The 15,034-nt window shown below is 40.9% G+C and overlaps 1 long non-coding RNA gene across 1 annotated transcript in view; it reads right to left on the minus strand.

Annotated features, from left to right (window-relative positions):
• LOC144068793 (uncharacterized) overlaps positions 1-14,347 on the minus strand; it is a 55,468-nt gene extending 41,121 nt beyond the window's left edge. Inside the window, exon 1 of the long non-coding RNA XR_013298309.1 lies at positions 14,207-14,347. This is a non-coding gene — a long non-coding RNA (uncharacterized LOC144068793). The remainder of the gene's footprint in view (positions 1-14,206) is intronic.
• Positions 14,348-15,034: the final 687 nt, after the last annotated feature.

Genomic DNA, 15,034 nt, shown 5'->3' on the forward strand with positions numbered 1-15,034 from the left:
CTCTCTCCCCCTCTCTACCCTCTGCAAAATCTGTCTAATTTTAGTTCTATTAACACATTTTAGTAATATTAAACCACTAGTTATTTGTTACTTTGTTAACAGATGGCGAATTAGAACAAATAAAACATTTTTTCCAATCCAATATCCTGTTTTTGGTGTTTTTTCAGAAGGGTTGGAACGAATTAATTTGTTTTTAGTTCATTTCAATGGGAAACGATCGTTTGAGTTACGAGAAAATCGACATATGAGCTCAGTCCCGGAACGAATTAAGCTCGTATCTCGAGGTACCACTGTATATACCATTGCACGCGTGAAGTACTATAAGCACATTTGCGTAACAATGTGTGCGTTTAGTGTGCTTGTGTGCAGTGGAGGCTTGCTTATTGACTGCAACTGTTTACCCTGCGTGCTTTACTGACAAACGCAGCCTGGTCAAATAGAGGGATAATCCATGCAAATGTAACGGGGGGGAGTGGGGTGGGTGCTCTCTCCATCAGAAGCTATTTAGCGACTGAAACGGCTTCCCGGGAGGGGTTAGCGTGGCCAGATGAGCCCGTGGGCTGATTAAAAACAATGGCAAGGGGTTTGTTTAGCGGCGTGCCTATTGTGCATCCCGAATGCACTACAGCAAGGACGGTGCTTGCTTCAGTTTACATACAAGTACATTATACGGTATAATACGTGAAGTCATTGCAAATCTAATGCTCTGAGGCAGTCAATTCTTCAGATTTCAGGCCAAGTAGGACGCGATATGGCCAAATCGAGATGTGGCGTCCCATGACGGATTCGCTCGCCGAGTGGAAACGAAGCACGCCACGCGTATAATGTCAAATCTGTCATTGAAATGAGCTCACGTCAATGGAACAAGCTAAGATGATCTAATACTCGATAATACGTAGGTCGGTGGACTGTGCTGGATTTCACCCCAAAGACCAATTTGACACTGCTCATTAAATTGCGATGGCGGCTTTTAAGAGCTTTTTTCCCCTTTTTTACCGTCATAAAATCAATCAGTGTGCATTTTAGGGTTGTTCCAAAAAAGTGAAAGATGTGGTAATTCACCCTCAGTTATCTTAAAGTGGATAGAACACACTTTTAGGCAATTTTGTAACTACAGTGGTACCTCGACATACGAGCACCCCGACATACGAGCATTTCGAGATACGAGTAAAACTTCCAGCAAATAATTATCTCGGGATACGGGACAAATTTCGAGATACGAGAAAGCCAGGTGGCCAAGACATGAAAGGCTGTTTATGATTTTAGCGCACTGTCTTTTTTGCCGCATCTCTTTCGTGTATAACGGATATCTACGAGCACTGGGTGGAGCGTTGCATTTTATTCTATGTTTTTTTTCCCGTTAGTCAGCGCGAATGGCGCAGCGATCGCTAATACGAGGAGTATATATTACTTCTCGTTGGCAAGTGGTCGTGCGTTATCCTATCGTGAAGACAATTGTGTGGATCATTTTGGGAATATTTTGAAGGGAATACAAACTCAAACAACCCTCAATACTGAAAGTCAGTGTGGAGGCGGGGCAAAAAGAGCCAACCCGGGAGAAGAATGGTATCAAAATGTCAAACAAAATTAGAATTAAGTTTAGTGTAAGGTTAGATAAAACTTATTTTTGAGTGTGTCTGCATCGTAATCCAAGTTCATTTAAATTTGTTTATGTTATATTACGATTCACCGGTGCAAAAAGTCTCCCCCGTTCGTTTGAGTTACGAGAAAATCGACATACGAGCTCAGTCTCGGAACAAATTAAGCTTGTATCTCGAGGTACCACTGTAATACCTTCCCTTCTGTCCTCCATCTTTCCATCTCCTTGCCCTTCTCGCCTCACAACAAACTCCAAAGTCTCCTAATTTCTGTCACGCTAATTGGAGTTGACAGACATAGCTAATTACGTGCAGATAATCTGTTGCATCTGACTAATTATAATTCCCATTAGCAGCCGATAATGCTCATTAGATTAACTTTCTCCAGGAGAAATTGGAAATAATAGGCAAGGCCGCCCGGCAACTCTTTTTTTTCTTGGTAATGATGAATAACGGCACAATGTGTTGGAATTTGGGGTTTCCCGACGGAAATAAAAACGCAACCTGATCCAAAATATGACGTGAATTGAATGGACAAGGATGGAAATATTTTTTTCCCTAATTAACTCAGTGAAACTTTTCAAAGCCTCGATTGGAGGATATTTAGGGGCACTAAATTCTTGCAAAAAAAAATAAGGATTTGCAACATATTCATGAATAATAGATCAAATATCAACAGCTTTGATTAGCTCATTTTACAAAATCCACGGTGCTAAGGCTAGCTTTTACTCAGGTTTAGGAGCTAGCTAGTTGTTGTTGTTTTTAACCATACTAATGACTCAAAAGAGTATAAGATAGCATTTTAACTAACTGTTACTACTGACAAAAAAGACAAACATATGAGATCAACTCTTACCACAAATGGCCATACAGGGGTTAGTCTATTTTAAATATTCCCAAACATTTTTTTATTCCTTGTTTTTAGATTTGTCCTTAAAAAAATCAACTACAGTGGTACCTCGAGATACGAGCTTAATGCGGTCCGGGACTGAGCTCGTATGTCGATTTTCTCGTAACTCAAATGAACGTTTCCCATAGAAATGAACTCAAAACAAATTAATTTGTTCCAACCCTCTGAAAAAAACAAAAACAGGATATTGGATTAGAAAAACATTTTTATTTGTTCTAATTTGCCATCTAGTAACAAAGTAATAAAGCGCGTTGCCCTGCAAAAAGACCCCTCTCTCTACCCTCCGCGAAATCCGTCTAATTTTAGTTCTATTAAACACATTTTAGTATCCTATTAAACCACTAGTTATTTGTTGAATTAGAACAAATCAAACATTTTTTCCAATCCAATATCCTGTTTTTGGTATATTTTCAGAGGGTTGGAACAAATTAATTAGTTTTTAGTTCATTTAAATGGGAAACGTTCGTTCGAGTTACGAGAATATCGACATACGAGCTCAGTCCCGGAACGAATTAAGCTCGTATCTCAAGTTGTGTTGTAAGTTCCACTGCCATTGACGGACTGCCCACGTTAACCTCAAGTGTGATGAGAGAGTTGCATCAATAGTAGGATTTGAAAAGCCAAATCTACTGTTAAAAATCCCTCTGATATCCAATTTAAGCAGAGAGATAAATTGCTCCTGCCAAATAGATGGAAATGCCATTTGGAGGATTAAGAGGATTTCCACACTCCACATTTGGAGTCCCATAACTGCTTAAATACAGGCTTTTAACGACTGTGTATCTCATTGTGTCGACCATTACGGGCGACACGGTAACGTTTTAAAGTGCAGCTGTCATTTTTATGCCCCCCTCGCACGCAAGGTATGAATAGGAATTTTTCCTCCCGGTCCCGCGGGCTCTCATCATTGGTCATCGCCGCGTTAGCGAGGAAGGGGGAGGGCTAACGAGGGCGTTAGCGAGTCCGTCGGCCGCACGTTCACCGGTCGGGGGGGGGGATTGCCGGGGCAAAGATGTTTGTCCGCACCGTACCGGCTCGGGACGACAATCGCCCTCGCCGTCTGAGCGCCATCGCCACGTTGCGATGTACTTAGTGGCGCTAACGAGCGGGCAAAAGGCCTCTCTATCCATCAAAACTAAGTGTACCCACGACCCGCATTTTTCCGCTGGCGCTCCATCACCAAGTCTATTTCGTCCGTCTCCATTTTGACTCTTTCCAAAGCCTTCCATTTTTCTCATCTCTATCTTATCCTCATGTGAAATCCCACAATAATTGAAGCGCAGCGTCCAGTCCATTTTTTTTGTGATCCGTCGCCCTGTTTGAATTTCGTCTCGCTCTCGACCTTTGACCAACGCTGCCGGAGAACTGCGAGCGGAAATAAAAGAGCTCAACAGTGGACCGCCGACTCGTAGCCTTCGCTGTTCTATTTGCATAAGCGGACGCGAGGTTAATAATACGAGGCCTGTCCTGACAAGGTGGGATGGAAAGTCATACCTGTCAACCTCTGCCGATAACTGCCCTTATAAATGATTATGATTCCCCTTACAAACCCCCCAAAAAACCTTACAAACACCGTACGACTCGTACGAGTCGTACGGTGTTTGTAAGGTTTTTGGGGGGTTTGTAAGGGGAATCATAATCATTTATAAGGGCAGTTATCGGCAGAGCTTGACAGGTATGGAAAGTCCTCATCTGCTACTTTAGGCTCTTGAGAATGGGTGAAGGGAATTAAAAGATGGAGTTATACATGTTGGGTTGTTGTTGTAAGGCGCCGTTACCCGTTTCGACGTTATCCTATTGTGGGGACATTTGTGTGCATCATTTTGGGAATATTTTGAAGGGAATACAAACTCAAACAACCCTCGATATTGACTGAAGGTCAGTGCGAAGGCGGGGCAAATAGAGCAACCCGGGAGAAGAAAGGTATCAAAATGTTAAAAAAAAGTAGAATTTTGAATGAATTAAGCTTGTATCTCGAGGTACCACTGTAAAGTGAAAATGTATAGACAAAAAAACATAAAAAATCAATCAAGCCCTAGTATGGCAGAAAAAAAAATGGTAGCTGCGCGTAAGTTCCTTTTCCCCTCACAATAGTTCTCGCTTGTGCTTTGGTGGAGGTAATAATAAGGATTCTCATTTCTGTGTCAACTTCTGACTTTATACGATCTAAAGATATCGAGCAAAATATGGAGACGGCGCGTCTCAAAATAGGGAGCTTGATTATGACACCCATCCCTCACCTTCTGCTAATCAATTCTTTGTGATCACTTGCGAGCTGCACTTTTCTACCACAAATACCCCCAAAACAACAAAAGGCAGTGGCATGTGGGTTGACGTGGAAAGGTGTGAGATTGGCAAGCCTTTTGCTTTGTTTTCTCTTTTTAAAGTGACTTCAGCGCTATATTGTCAGAAAGTCATTTTGTATCCTGGAGGAGAAGCCACTTTTGATGCTCCGCTCCCACACAAGGAAGTGCTTCCTCGTCGCAAACGCTTTCATCACTTCCCCCAGCGTCGTGTAAAACAGTATATCTCAACCATTTCTGTATTCTACATTTGCCATTTTTTGACAGGTTTTACATGTATAGATTGTCTATTAACATAATAAGTCATCGTTATACAGTGGTACCTCGAGATACGAGCTTAATTCGTTCCGGGACTGAGCTCGCATGTCGATTTTCTCGTAACTCAAACGAACGTTTCCCATAGAAATGAACTAAAAACAAATGCATTCGTTCCAACCCTCTGAAAAAACACCCAAAACAGGATATTGGATTGGAAAACATTATTATTTGTTCTAATTCGCCATTTATTTACAAAGTATCAAATAACTAGTGGTTTAATAGTATACTAAAATGTGTTTATTAGAACTCAAATTAGACGGATTTCGCGGAAGAGAGAGGGGGGGGAGGAGAGAGAGGGGGGGAGAGGGGGGGCGAGAGGGGGGAGAGAGGGAGAGAGGGAGAGAGGGAGAGAGGGAGAGAGGGAGAGAGGGAGAGAGAGAGCGAGAGAGAGAGGAGAACGGGGGGGCGAGTCTTTTGCACGTCAATGCGCTCGTAACATAAACAAATTTAAATGAACTTGTATTACGGTGCAGACACTCAGAAATAAATTTAATCTAACCTTACATTAAACTTAATTCTAATGTTTAACATTTTGATACCTTTCTTCTCCAAGGTTGGCTCTATTTGCCCCGCCTCCACACTGACTTTCAGATGCAACCTATCGAGGGTTGTTTGCTTTTGTCTTACCTTCAAAATATTCCCAAAATGATCCACACAAATGTCCTCACAATACGATAACGCACGACCACTTGCCAACGAGAAGTAGTATATGCGCCATTCGCACTGACTAACAGGAAAAAAAGCAATGCTTCGCCCAGTGCTCGCAGAGACATAACAGGAGGGAATTGCGGCGAGAGAGCCAGTGGCCACCATATTCTTATGAGCAGCATCTCGCGTCCGCTGTCTGCTCGCAGATCAAAATTTTTCTCGTATCTCAAGATAAATATTTGCTCAAAATTTGACTCTTATCTCGAATTGCTCATATGTCGGGCCACTCGTATGTCAAGGTACCACTGCATAATGGTTTTCAACAGTCTTGCACCTGTGCAAACAACACCCTACATGGTGCCAAAATAAGGGGTACTGTTTTTTTTTTTGGAGGTTGGGTCGACTGTGTTAGTGTGAGGTGATTGGTCAATCACTAAAAATGCACCGTCGGCCAGTACTAGTTTAATTGTATTGGACGATTATGGCCGGCAATGAAACAATTGATTCTCATTAATACGGCTGGCATTTAATCGCGCAGGCTAGCAAAACATTGCGACATTTGAATTTATGTAATGATGTAAATACTTTGCATAATGTCGATGTTGTGAACAAGATGCAAGTCTAGCGAGGGTGGCGAATTAAAAAAAGACTCCAGAAATATAAAGACAGATCCACGGCGAGCTGAGATTTGTTGTTTTGCTGTCAAACGTTGCGGATAGGACTTAAATAACCGCCCGGAGATTGCATTGTGAGAGGCGCCAGATCCAAACAATTTACGTCTTTTCTATCACTTTGGACCCAACGGGTGCGCGGGGGGGGGAAATAGCCTTCGCGTCTCGGGACCACTGAGCGGATATGCGCCCCCTCCCCTTTGAGGAATTAAGAAAAGAGAATAGAAACGGGGCGAGGGGCCCATTGGGAATGAGTCGGTTTAGTTTTCCGTGGGATCACAGGTGGCGTCTTGACCACCTAACTGTTTTCGCTTTATTCCTCCAACCCTGGCTTGTCTCTTTCTATCTTTTAGCGCCGTCCCGCTGTCACGGCAAAAGTCTGCTCGAAGGCAAAAGAGAAAAAAAATGGAAAATAGACTTTCCTTTTTCTTCTTCCGCTGGTAGGCCTTTTCCAAAGTGCTCTTGAATTACAATGCAATGAAATGAATAGAGAATTCATACAAGCGCCGTCTTGGGGGTTTGATCCAATTTCTATTTAATTCACCTTGTTTATATAACTTGCATTTCAGGGAGAGACGGTGGAAAGAAATGGCTGCTTTTTCGATTGAAAGTGACCTTCGGCAGCCTTTTCGCTAAAACGCGGAACAGCACTGGTGGCCACCTTGCCTGAGATGAGAGCTTGACAAAGACGTATCTGTCGGACTATGAGTTGCAGCGGCCAATTTTGTTGTTTGTTTTTTTTATCTTTATAAAAAAGCTCTTTACAGAAGCGCCAAAGTGGCGACTTGTGATGATTTTGTTTCCACGTTTATGAAATCAGCAATACATGTGGCTTGATGAGGTGCTAACTATACAGTGGTACCTCGACATACGAGTGGCTCGACATACAAGCAATTCGAGATACGAGTCAAATTTCGGGGAAATATTTATCTTGAGATATGAGACAAATTTTCATATACGAGCAGACAGCAGACGCAAGAGACTGCTCATAAGAACATCATGGACACTCCCTCTTTGTAATGTCTCTGCGAGCACTGGGTAGAGCGTTGCATTTTTTCGGTGTTTTTTTGCCATTAGTCAGTGAGAATGGCGGAGCTTGTTCGCTAATACGAGAGGAGTATATAATACTTGTCGTTGGCAAGTGGTCGTACGTTATCCTATTGTGAGGACATTTGTGTGCATCATTTTGGGAATATTTTAAAGGGAAGACAAAAGCAAACAAACCTCGATAGGTTGCATCTCAAAATCAGATTGGAGGCGGGGCAAATAGAGCCAACTCGGGAGAAGAAAGATATCAAAATGTCAAACAAAATTAGAATTATGTTTAGTGTTGGGTTCGATTCAACCCATTTTTTGAGTGTCTGCATCGTAATCCAAGTTCATTTCAATTTGTTTATGTTATGTTACGAGCGTGTTGCCGTGCAAAAAGCATCCCCTCTGTCTCTCTTTCCCTCCTTCGAAATCCGTCTAATGTTAGTTCTATTAAACACAATTTAGAATACTATTAAACCACTAGTTATGTGTTACTTTGTTTATAGATGGCGAATTAGAACAAATAATAATGTTTTTCCAATCCAATATCGTGTTTTGGGTGTTTTTTCAGAGGGTTGGAACAAATTCATTTTTTTTTAAGTCATTTCTATGGGAAACTTTCGTTTGAGTTACGAGAAAATCGACATACGAGCTCAGTCCCGGAACGAATTAAGCTCATACCTCAAGGTACCACTGTACTCTAACACCCTGTGCTGTTTGTCAAAAAAGAAAAAAGGTGAGGAGGGAAAAAAAAACTGTTGACAGCTTTGACGTGTGAAACTCAATCATTCTTTTTTCCCTTGAAATGACAAAGTGAACAATAAAGACACCGCTGGCAGCGATGACTTTCACAGGTTGATTGTGACGTCGGGTACATTTGGCTGCAGCTGTGTTGCTTGGCTGAGGATTGAAAGAATGCGGCAAAGGTAAAAGGGATGTTTTGTCAAATGGAAGACATGTTTTGCACTATTGATTCTTTTTTTTTCTTCCATTTGACGGACCGAGCGCAGCTGCTTCGCTTCTTTACTAGCAGTTTATTTCCATTGACCAGACCGCTTTTTCCATTGCAACAAACAGTCACGGAGATTTGGACAAAAATCAAGTTTGGCTCATGTTGTTGTTTGTGAAAACATTTTGGCTATGCTAAAGAGATCGTCCGTTAGTGCAATATTCATGTATTGTTGATGAAAATGATTGGTTATGATCTGGACCGTCGCATTAACGCCAAGTCGATAGTGCTTCACGTGTGTGGCTCCAGTTTTTTTAACCAGGTCTACAATGTCTTGTGTGTCTTGTGTCTGCCTTGCCACTGCAACCGAGAAATTTACCAAATACGGGATGAAATAAAATTATAATCTAAACTAATCTAAACTAATCAAAACAAATCTAATCTAATCTAACCTAACCTAATCTAAATTTATCTAAACTAATCTAATCTAAACTAATCAAAACTAATCTAATCTAAACTAATCTAATCTAAACTAAACTAAACTAATCTAAACTAATCTAATCTAAATTTAACTAAACTAATCTAAACTAATCTAATGTAATCTAAACTAATCTAATGTAATCTAAACTAATCTAATGTAATCTACCACTAATCTAATGTAATCTACCACTAATCTAATGTAATCTAAACTAATCTAATGTAATCTAAACTAATCTAAACTCATCTCATCTCAATTCATCGTATACACATTCCACACAACACGCCTCGTCTGTCCCGTTGCGCTAACGCGTACGTGTGCCTCCGAACATGCACACTGTAGGAAAACAAAGATAGAAAGCCATTGTTTCTCCTCTCGGGCGAAATAGGAATCTATCTTGCATTTGCTACTCCTCGCCGCAAGGGAGAGATAAGACGGGGGGGGGGGGACGCGGCGGTAATGTCAACCCTCCACCAGATGAATAAGCCAGGACGGCGGGCTCTCGCCTTGTTAAGGATGTTAGCGCCGCAGATCTTTACCAGACAAGTCCGCTATCTAAAGGCCAAGGAGAAGGGAGCCTCGTTCATCGCGCCGTGTTAAATGTTACGACGGCGAGTATCTTTACGGCGGCCTCTGAGGAATCGAGCGGACGCCAGCGCTTCGTGTAGATGCCGAACACCAATGTCAGCGTTATCCCAAGCTGTCATTGATCAGTCAGTCCGCCATGCAACGGCGTGGAATTCCGCTCAAAACGACTGGGCGCGTGGAGCACGTAGCGTGGGCGGGACCGTCGATAAATAGACTGATCCTTGAGATTTCAGGGGCGGGGATTGATTATGTCTCGGAGCAGGTCAAAAGAACAATGTGACCTCTCTAGCTCTCGGTATTGACCCTTTAACAGCCGGCAGTAAATTGTGCATTTCAACGGGCCGATTGCACGTTCCGCTTGAGACAAGTGTATTGTGACGTGACCTCGTCTTGGGGCAAGACAAGACAGTCACTAAATGAATTAGGATGCTAGCATGCCAAGTGTCAACGGAAAAGTACTCAAAGGAGTAGGAATGGGAAAAATGTTTTCGTATACAACACTGCAGATTGGCGCTCGCATTTGTTTGACCAATCCCCCTTATTTCGAATACAGTGGTACCTCAACATACGAGTGGCCCGACATATGAGCAATTCGAGATACGAGTAAAATTTCGGGCAAATATTTATCTTGAGATAGGAGACACATTTTGATATACGAGCGGACGCGAGAGGCTGCTCATAAGAACATCATGGCCACTGTCTTTCTCCACACAACTCCCTCGTGTAATGTCTCTGGTCGCAACTCCCTCTTTGTAATGTCTCTGCGAGCGTTGCATTTTTTCAGTGTTTTTTTTCCCGGGACATTTGTGTGCATCATTTTCTGAATATTTTGAAGGGAATACAAAAGCAAACTACCATCAATAGGTTGCATCTGAAACTGAGGGTGGAGGCGGGGCAAACAGAGCCAACCGGGAGAAGAAAGGTATAAAAATGTCAAACAAAATTAGAATTAAGTTTAATGTTAGGTTCGATTAAACTTATTTTTGAGTGTGTCTGCATCGTAATCCAAGTTCATTTCAATGTGTTTATGTTATGTAACGAGTTTTAGTTCTTTTAAAACACATTTTAGTATACTATTAAACCACTAGTTATTTGATACTTTAATAGATAGCAAATTAGAACAAATAAAACATTTTTTTCCAATCCAATATCCTGTTTTTGGTGTTTTTTCAGAGGGTTGGAACGAATTAATTAGTTTTTCGTTCATTTCTATGGGAAACGTTCGTTTGAGTGACGAGAAAATCGACCTACGAGCTCAGTCCCGGAACGAATTAAGCTCGTATCTCGAGGTACCACTGTATACCTATATGATTTAATCCAATTGATTTTTGCACAAAAAGCTTTTACTGGTCTCACATTTTCGTTTTCATTAGATTCAATTGGTGGTTATGTATTCTACGCAAACCTAGCTCAGTGAAGCAACTGAAAATAGGGGATGTTACAGATCAAAACCGCTTGAATAGCACACTAAGTTTGGCCTCTCTGCGAATTGAAAGGATCACTCGCCACCTTCCTTCCTGATGTACACGTGTCTGGACCCCACGACGACGTGGCCCGAAAAGCGAACAGACACCTGCCAAAGCAAGCGGAGGCAGTCAACACCTAGATCAAATCCTCTCCTGCGCGTTCCTTGGAAAAACACTGGCGCAATCACTCGCCGACACAGATCCGAGCGCGATCTGGCGACCGTGCGCCTCGCCACGAGAGGCAATTCTGTTTCCATTTGTTCGACAGACGACGGGAGGGCAGAAGACGAAAAAGCGCTAGCGGGGACGACGGGGAGGTGGGGAGGGGGGGGGGGGGGGGGAAGCGTAAATCTCACGCGGGGGCCCGTGGCAGAGCCCCTAGGATCAAATCCAATTCTGGCAAGATACACATTAAGCCCCGTCACTCACAACGGTGTCCTTGAGATGCGGCGGGGAGTCTTCTCGCCACGAAAACGGGGATCAAGTCGTCGCCGAGTGGCTGGGAGTGCATATTCATACTTGACTCCCCAATACAGAAACGTTGGAATGGGGCAGGGCTCCAAGATGGACAAGAAGGAGCCCACCTACCCCCAATATATATATATATATATATATATATATATATATATATATATATATATATATATATATATATATATATATATATATATATATATAATCAACACGTTAGAACCCAAAACATAATGTACAATTACACTCGTTTAATATACAGTCATAACTTGTGTCATATTTTCTTTTTACAACTTCTCAATTATTCAACAGGGCAAACAATGCAATCTCAATAACATAACATCCTTTCTATAACCGTCATAGACACTGTACAGGATAATGGCGGCCGAAGGTAGCGTGCTAAATTCTATTCCATGTGCGTGACCCGAGACTTGCACATTCACGCTCACAATTCAAAAGTAAATAAACATGACCAAACATTATCTCCTTTCTTACACGCTAAACAATGTATATTGCAAACCACCAACTCAACCGGCCTCTACAACAAACACCTTAAAACACAGGGAGAAATAATCACAACAGTGATATGTTGTTGTTTCTTCAATCCAACTTTACTGTAATGACTACAAATCTCCCGTGCCTCAATCTATGTGCTAAGACATCAATAATCGAATACCGATATTCTTTAACATGCCACACACTTGCCATATGGATCAAAGGATCAACAATCGAACACCGATACACACACATCCAATCCAAACTAGTTGTACATTCTCAACATGCAATCGTTAATAAATCAAACACTCTAGCATGTCACTGATGCGTTGCGGCGGGCGCGTTTTTTTTTGCGCTTTTGGAATTAGCGGCAAAGACGGGATAATCAGGTCAACTTCCAATGTGGAAAAAGACTGCCACCGCGCAGAGGCGGGGCTTCATTTACATGAAATGCATTTCAATCCCTTTGAAGTTGTTTGTTTTGCTCACCTTGGAAACGCACTATTTCGACTTTTCCTTTGTGGCATGAGCACCCCATAAATATTTATCTACAGGGCCTGTGCTATTCTGGCCCAGTGTTTTGAACATAGCCACTGGAGATTGGACCTATCAGGGACCCGCAAAGCGAGAGAACCGGCGGCGGAGGAGGGTAATATTTTTGTGCATGTTCCAAAATGGAAAGTGGTTGCTTTCGCGTGATGTTTAATGCAGAGGCAGCGAGCCGACTTCCAGAGTGCCTTTCCTTTTACGAGTCTCCCCACACACCGCCAACTTTCTTAAATGAGCTTTTCGGGCGGGTTTACCGACTTTTTCCTGCCCTAGGACTTGAAATTAGACGTTTTGCATGCAGGAAAAAGCTCAAATGGACAGCCCCTTGAAAATATACTATGTACTTCTATGTTTTAGTGTTAAAATGACAACAACAACAAAACACATGGATCCATGTCTGTTCATCCCTGATTTGACATTTAACAAAATAAATGCCAAAATACTATTCATCAAATAACCTAAAGATTTTGAAAAATACAACAATAATATTAGAATCCTATAGGAAAAAAACACACTTTCGGAAAAAAAGTCAATACAGTGGTACCTTGAGATACGAGCTTAATTCGTGCCGGGACTGAGCTCGTATGTCGATATTCTCGTAACTCGAACGAATGTTTCCCATTGAAATGAACTAAAAACTAATGAATTTGTTCCAACCCTCTGAAAAAAACACCAAAAACAGGATATTGGATTGGAATTTTTTTTTTATTTGTTCTAATTTGACATCTATTAACAAAGTAACACATAACTGGTGGTTTAATATTACTAAAATGTGTTTAATAGTACTAAAATTATACGGATTTCGAAGGGGGCGGGGCTTTTGCCCAGCAACGCGCTCGTAACATAACATAAACAAATTTAAATGATGCAGACACACTCAAAAATAAGTTTAATCGAACCTTACACTAAACTTAATTCTAATTTTGTATTAAAGTTTGATACCTTTCTTCTCCCAGGTTGGCTCTTTTTGCCCCGCCTCCACACTGACTTTCAGTCAATATCGAGGGTTGTTTGAGTTTGTATTCCCTTCAAAATACTCGGAAAATTATGTACACAAATGTCCTCACAATAGGATAACACACACTTGCCAACGAGAAGTAGTATATACTCCTCTCATATTAGCGAACAAGCTCTCCCATTCGCAATGACTAACGGGGGGAAAAAACACTGAAAAAATGCAATGCTCCGCCCAGTGCTCGTAGATATCTGTTATACACAAAAGAGATGCAGCAAAAAAGACAATGCGCTAAAATCCTAAACAGCCTCTCATGTCTTGGCCACCTGGCTTTCTCGTATCTCGAAATTTGTCTCGTATCTCGAGATAATTATTTGCTCGAATTTTTACTCGTATCTCGAAATGCTCGTATGTCATAGTAAAAACAAAAACATTTTTTTTTAATAATTTCATGCTTTAATAATAATGAATAACTAAATAAAATCACTGGCTATATATTGTATATGATAGCATTCTCCCAATGTTTTATGATTTATATATTTGTCAAAGGTAACTTCAGGTATTACGGGGTAAAAGCCAATTTCTAACTCATGCACATCATTATTATAATCACATAAATGTGAACATTACATAAGTGCTGAAAGGTCTCACCACCATATACACATTATTCACATTATTTCATTCCATTCCATATATCATATGCATTATTCCACATAGAGTGCACACATACATCCTAATAATGAATCATTGTAATGATTATAAAGCGGAAACCTACCTGCAGGGGGCGTTCTTCCAGTAGCACGCAAGTGACCCTTGGGAGCAGGAAGGCCCTGTCACAAATAATTACAATCAAAAACACTGAAAAGTTGTCATTTGTAAAGAAAAAAAATCCCACTGATGTTTGTAGACAACTCAAATGAGTTTGTGGCGAGTAGCCGTCCAATCCATTTGAGCCAGGAAGGATGGCAGTGAAAATTAAAAAAAGGGAAAGAGTCATCATACCCCGTTTTCTTCACTTAGTTCCTAAATTATAGTTTTATAAATATTTTTTTGGTTTAAAAAAAATCCCTTCCCTTTTTCTTCAAGATTTAAAAAGAAAAATGATTTCAACTCTTTTTTCTTGTAAAGATATAAAACAAATATTTCCTTTTTTTATACATCATTATTTTTTCCATTTAAAAAGGCAAGAATACATTTGAGGAAATACTTTGTATTCGCGTTACAAATAAAAGTGGACAACAGAAAATAGTCTATTTTATCTATTTAATGTTTAGTTTCTTAAAAATGTTCCATTAAAAAACTATGGAGAAACTATTCCATGTTTCCAATCAAAAAATAAATTAATCATTTATTGCTTCTAAGAGGGTAAACAAAATATTCTCTAATCTTTCAATCTGATCAGAAAACATGGAGTCGCTGGCCGCATAGAGCGATGGGGCCGACCAGTATCTGGCCCCCGAGCCGACACTTTGACACCAGTCCATCGAAGCCAACCATTTATTAGGAGTTAAGAAATTAGGTAGCAAGTTACTCACTTTTGTACCTACTTATTTATGTGACCACTTTTTCATGTTGACTGCTTATTTATTTACTATTTATGATT

The sequence above is a fragment of the Stigmatopora argus genome, chromosome 23, assembly GCF_051989625.1.
Source record: "Stigmatopora argus isolate UIUO_Sarg chromosome 23, RoL_Sarg_1.0, whole genome shotgun sequence".
Lineage (NCBI taxonomy): Eukaryota > Metazoa > Chordata > Actinopteri > Syngnathiformes > Syngnathidae > Stigmatopora > Stigmatopora argus.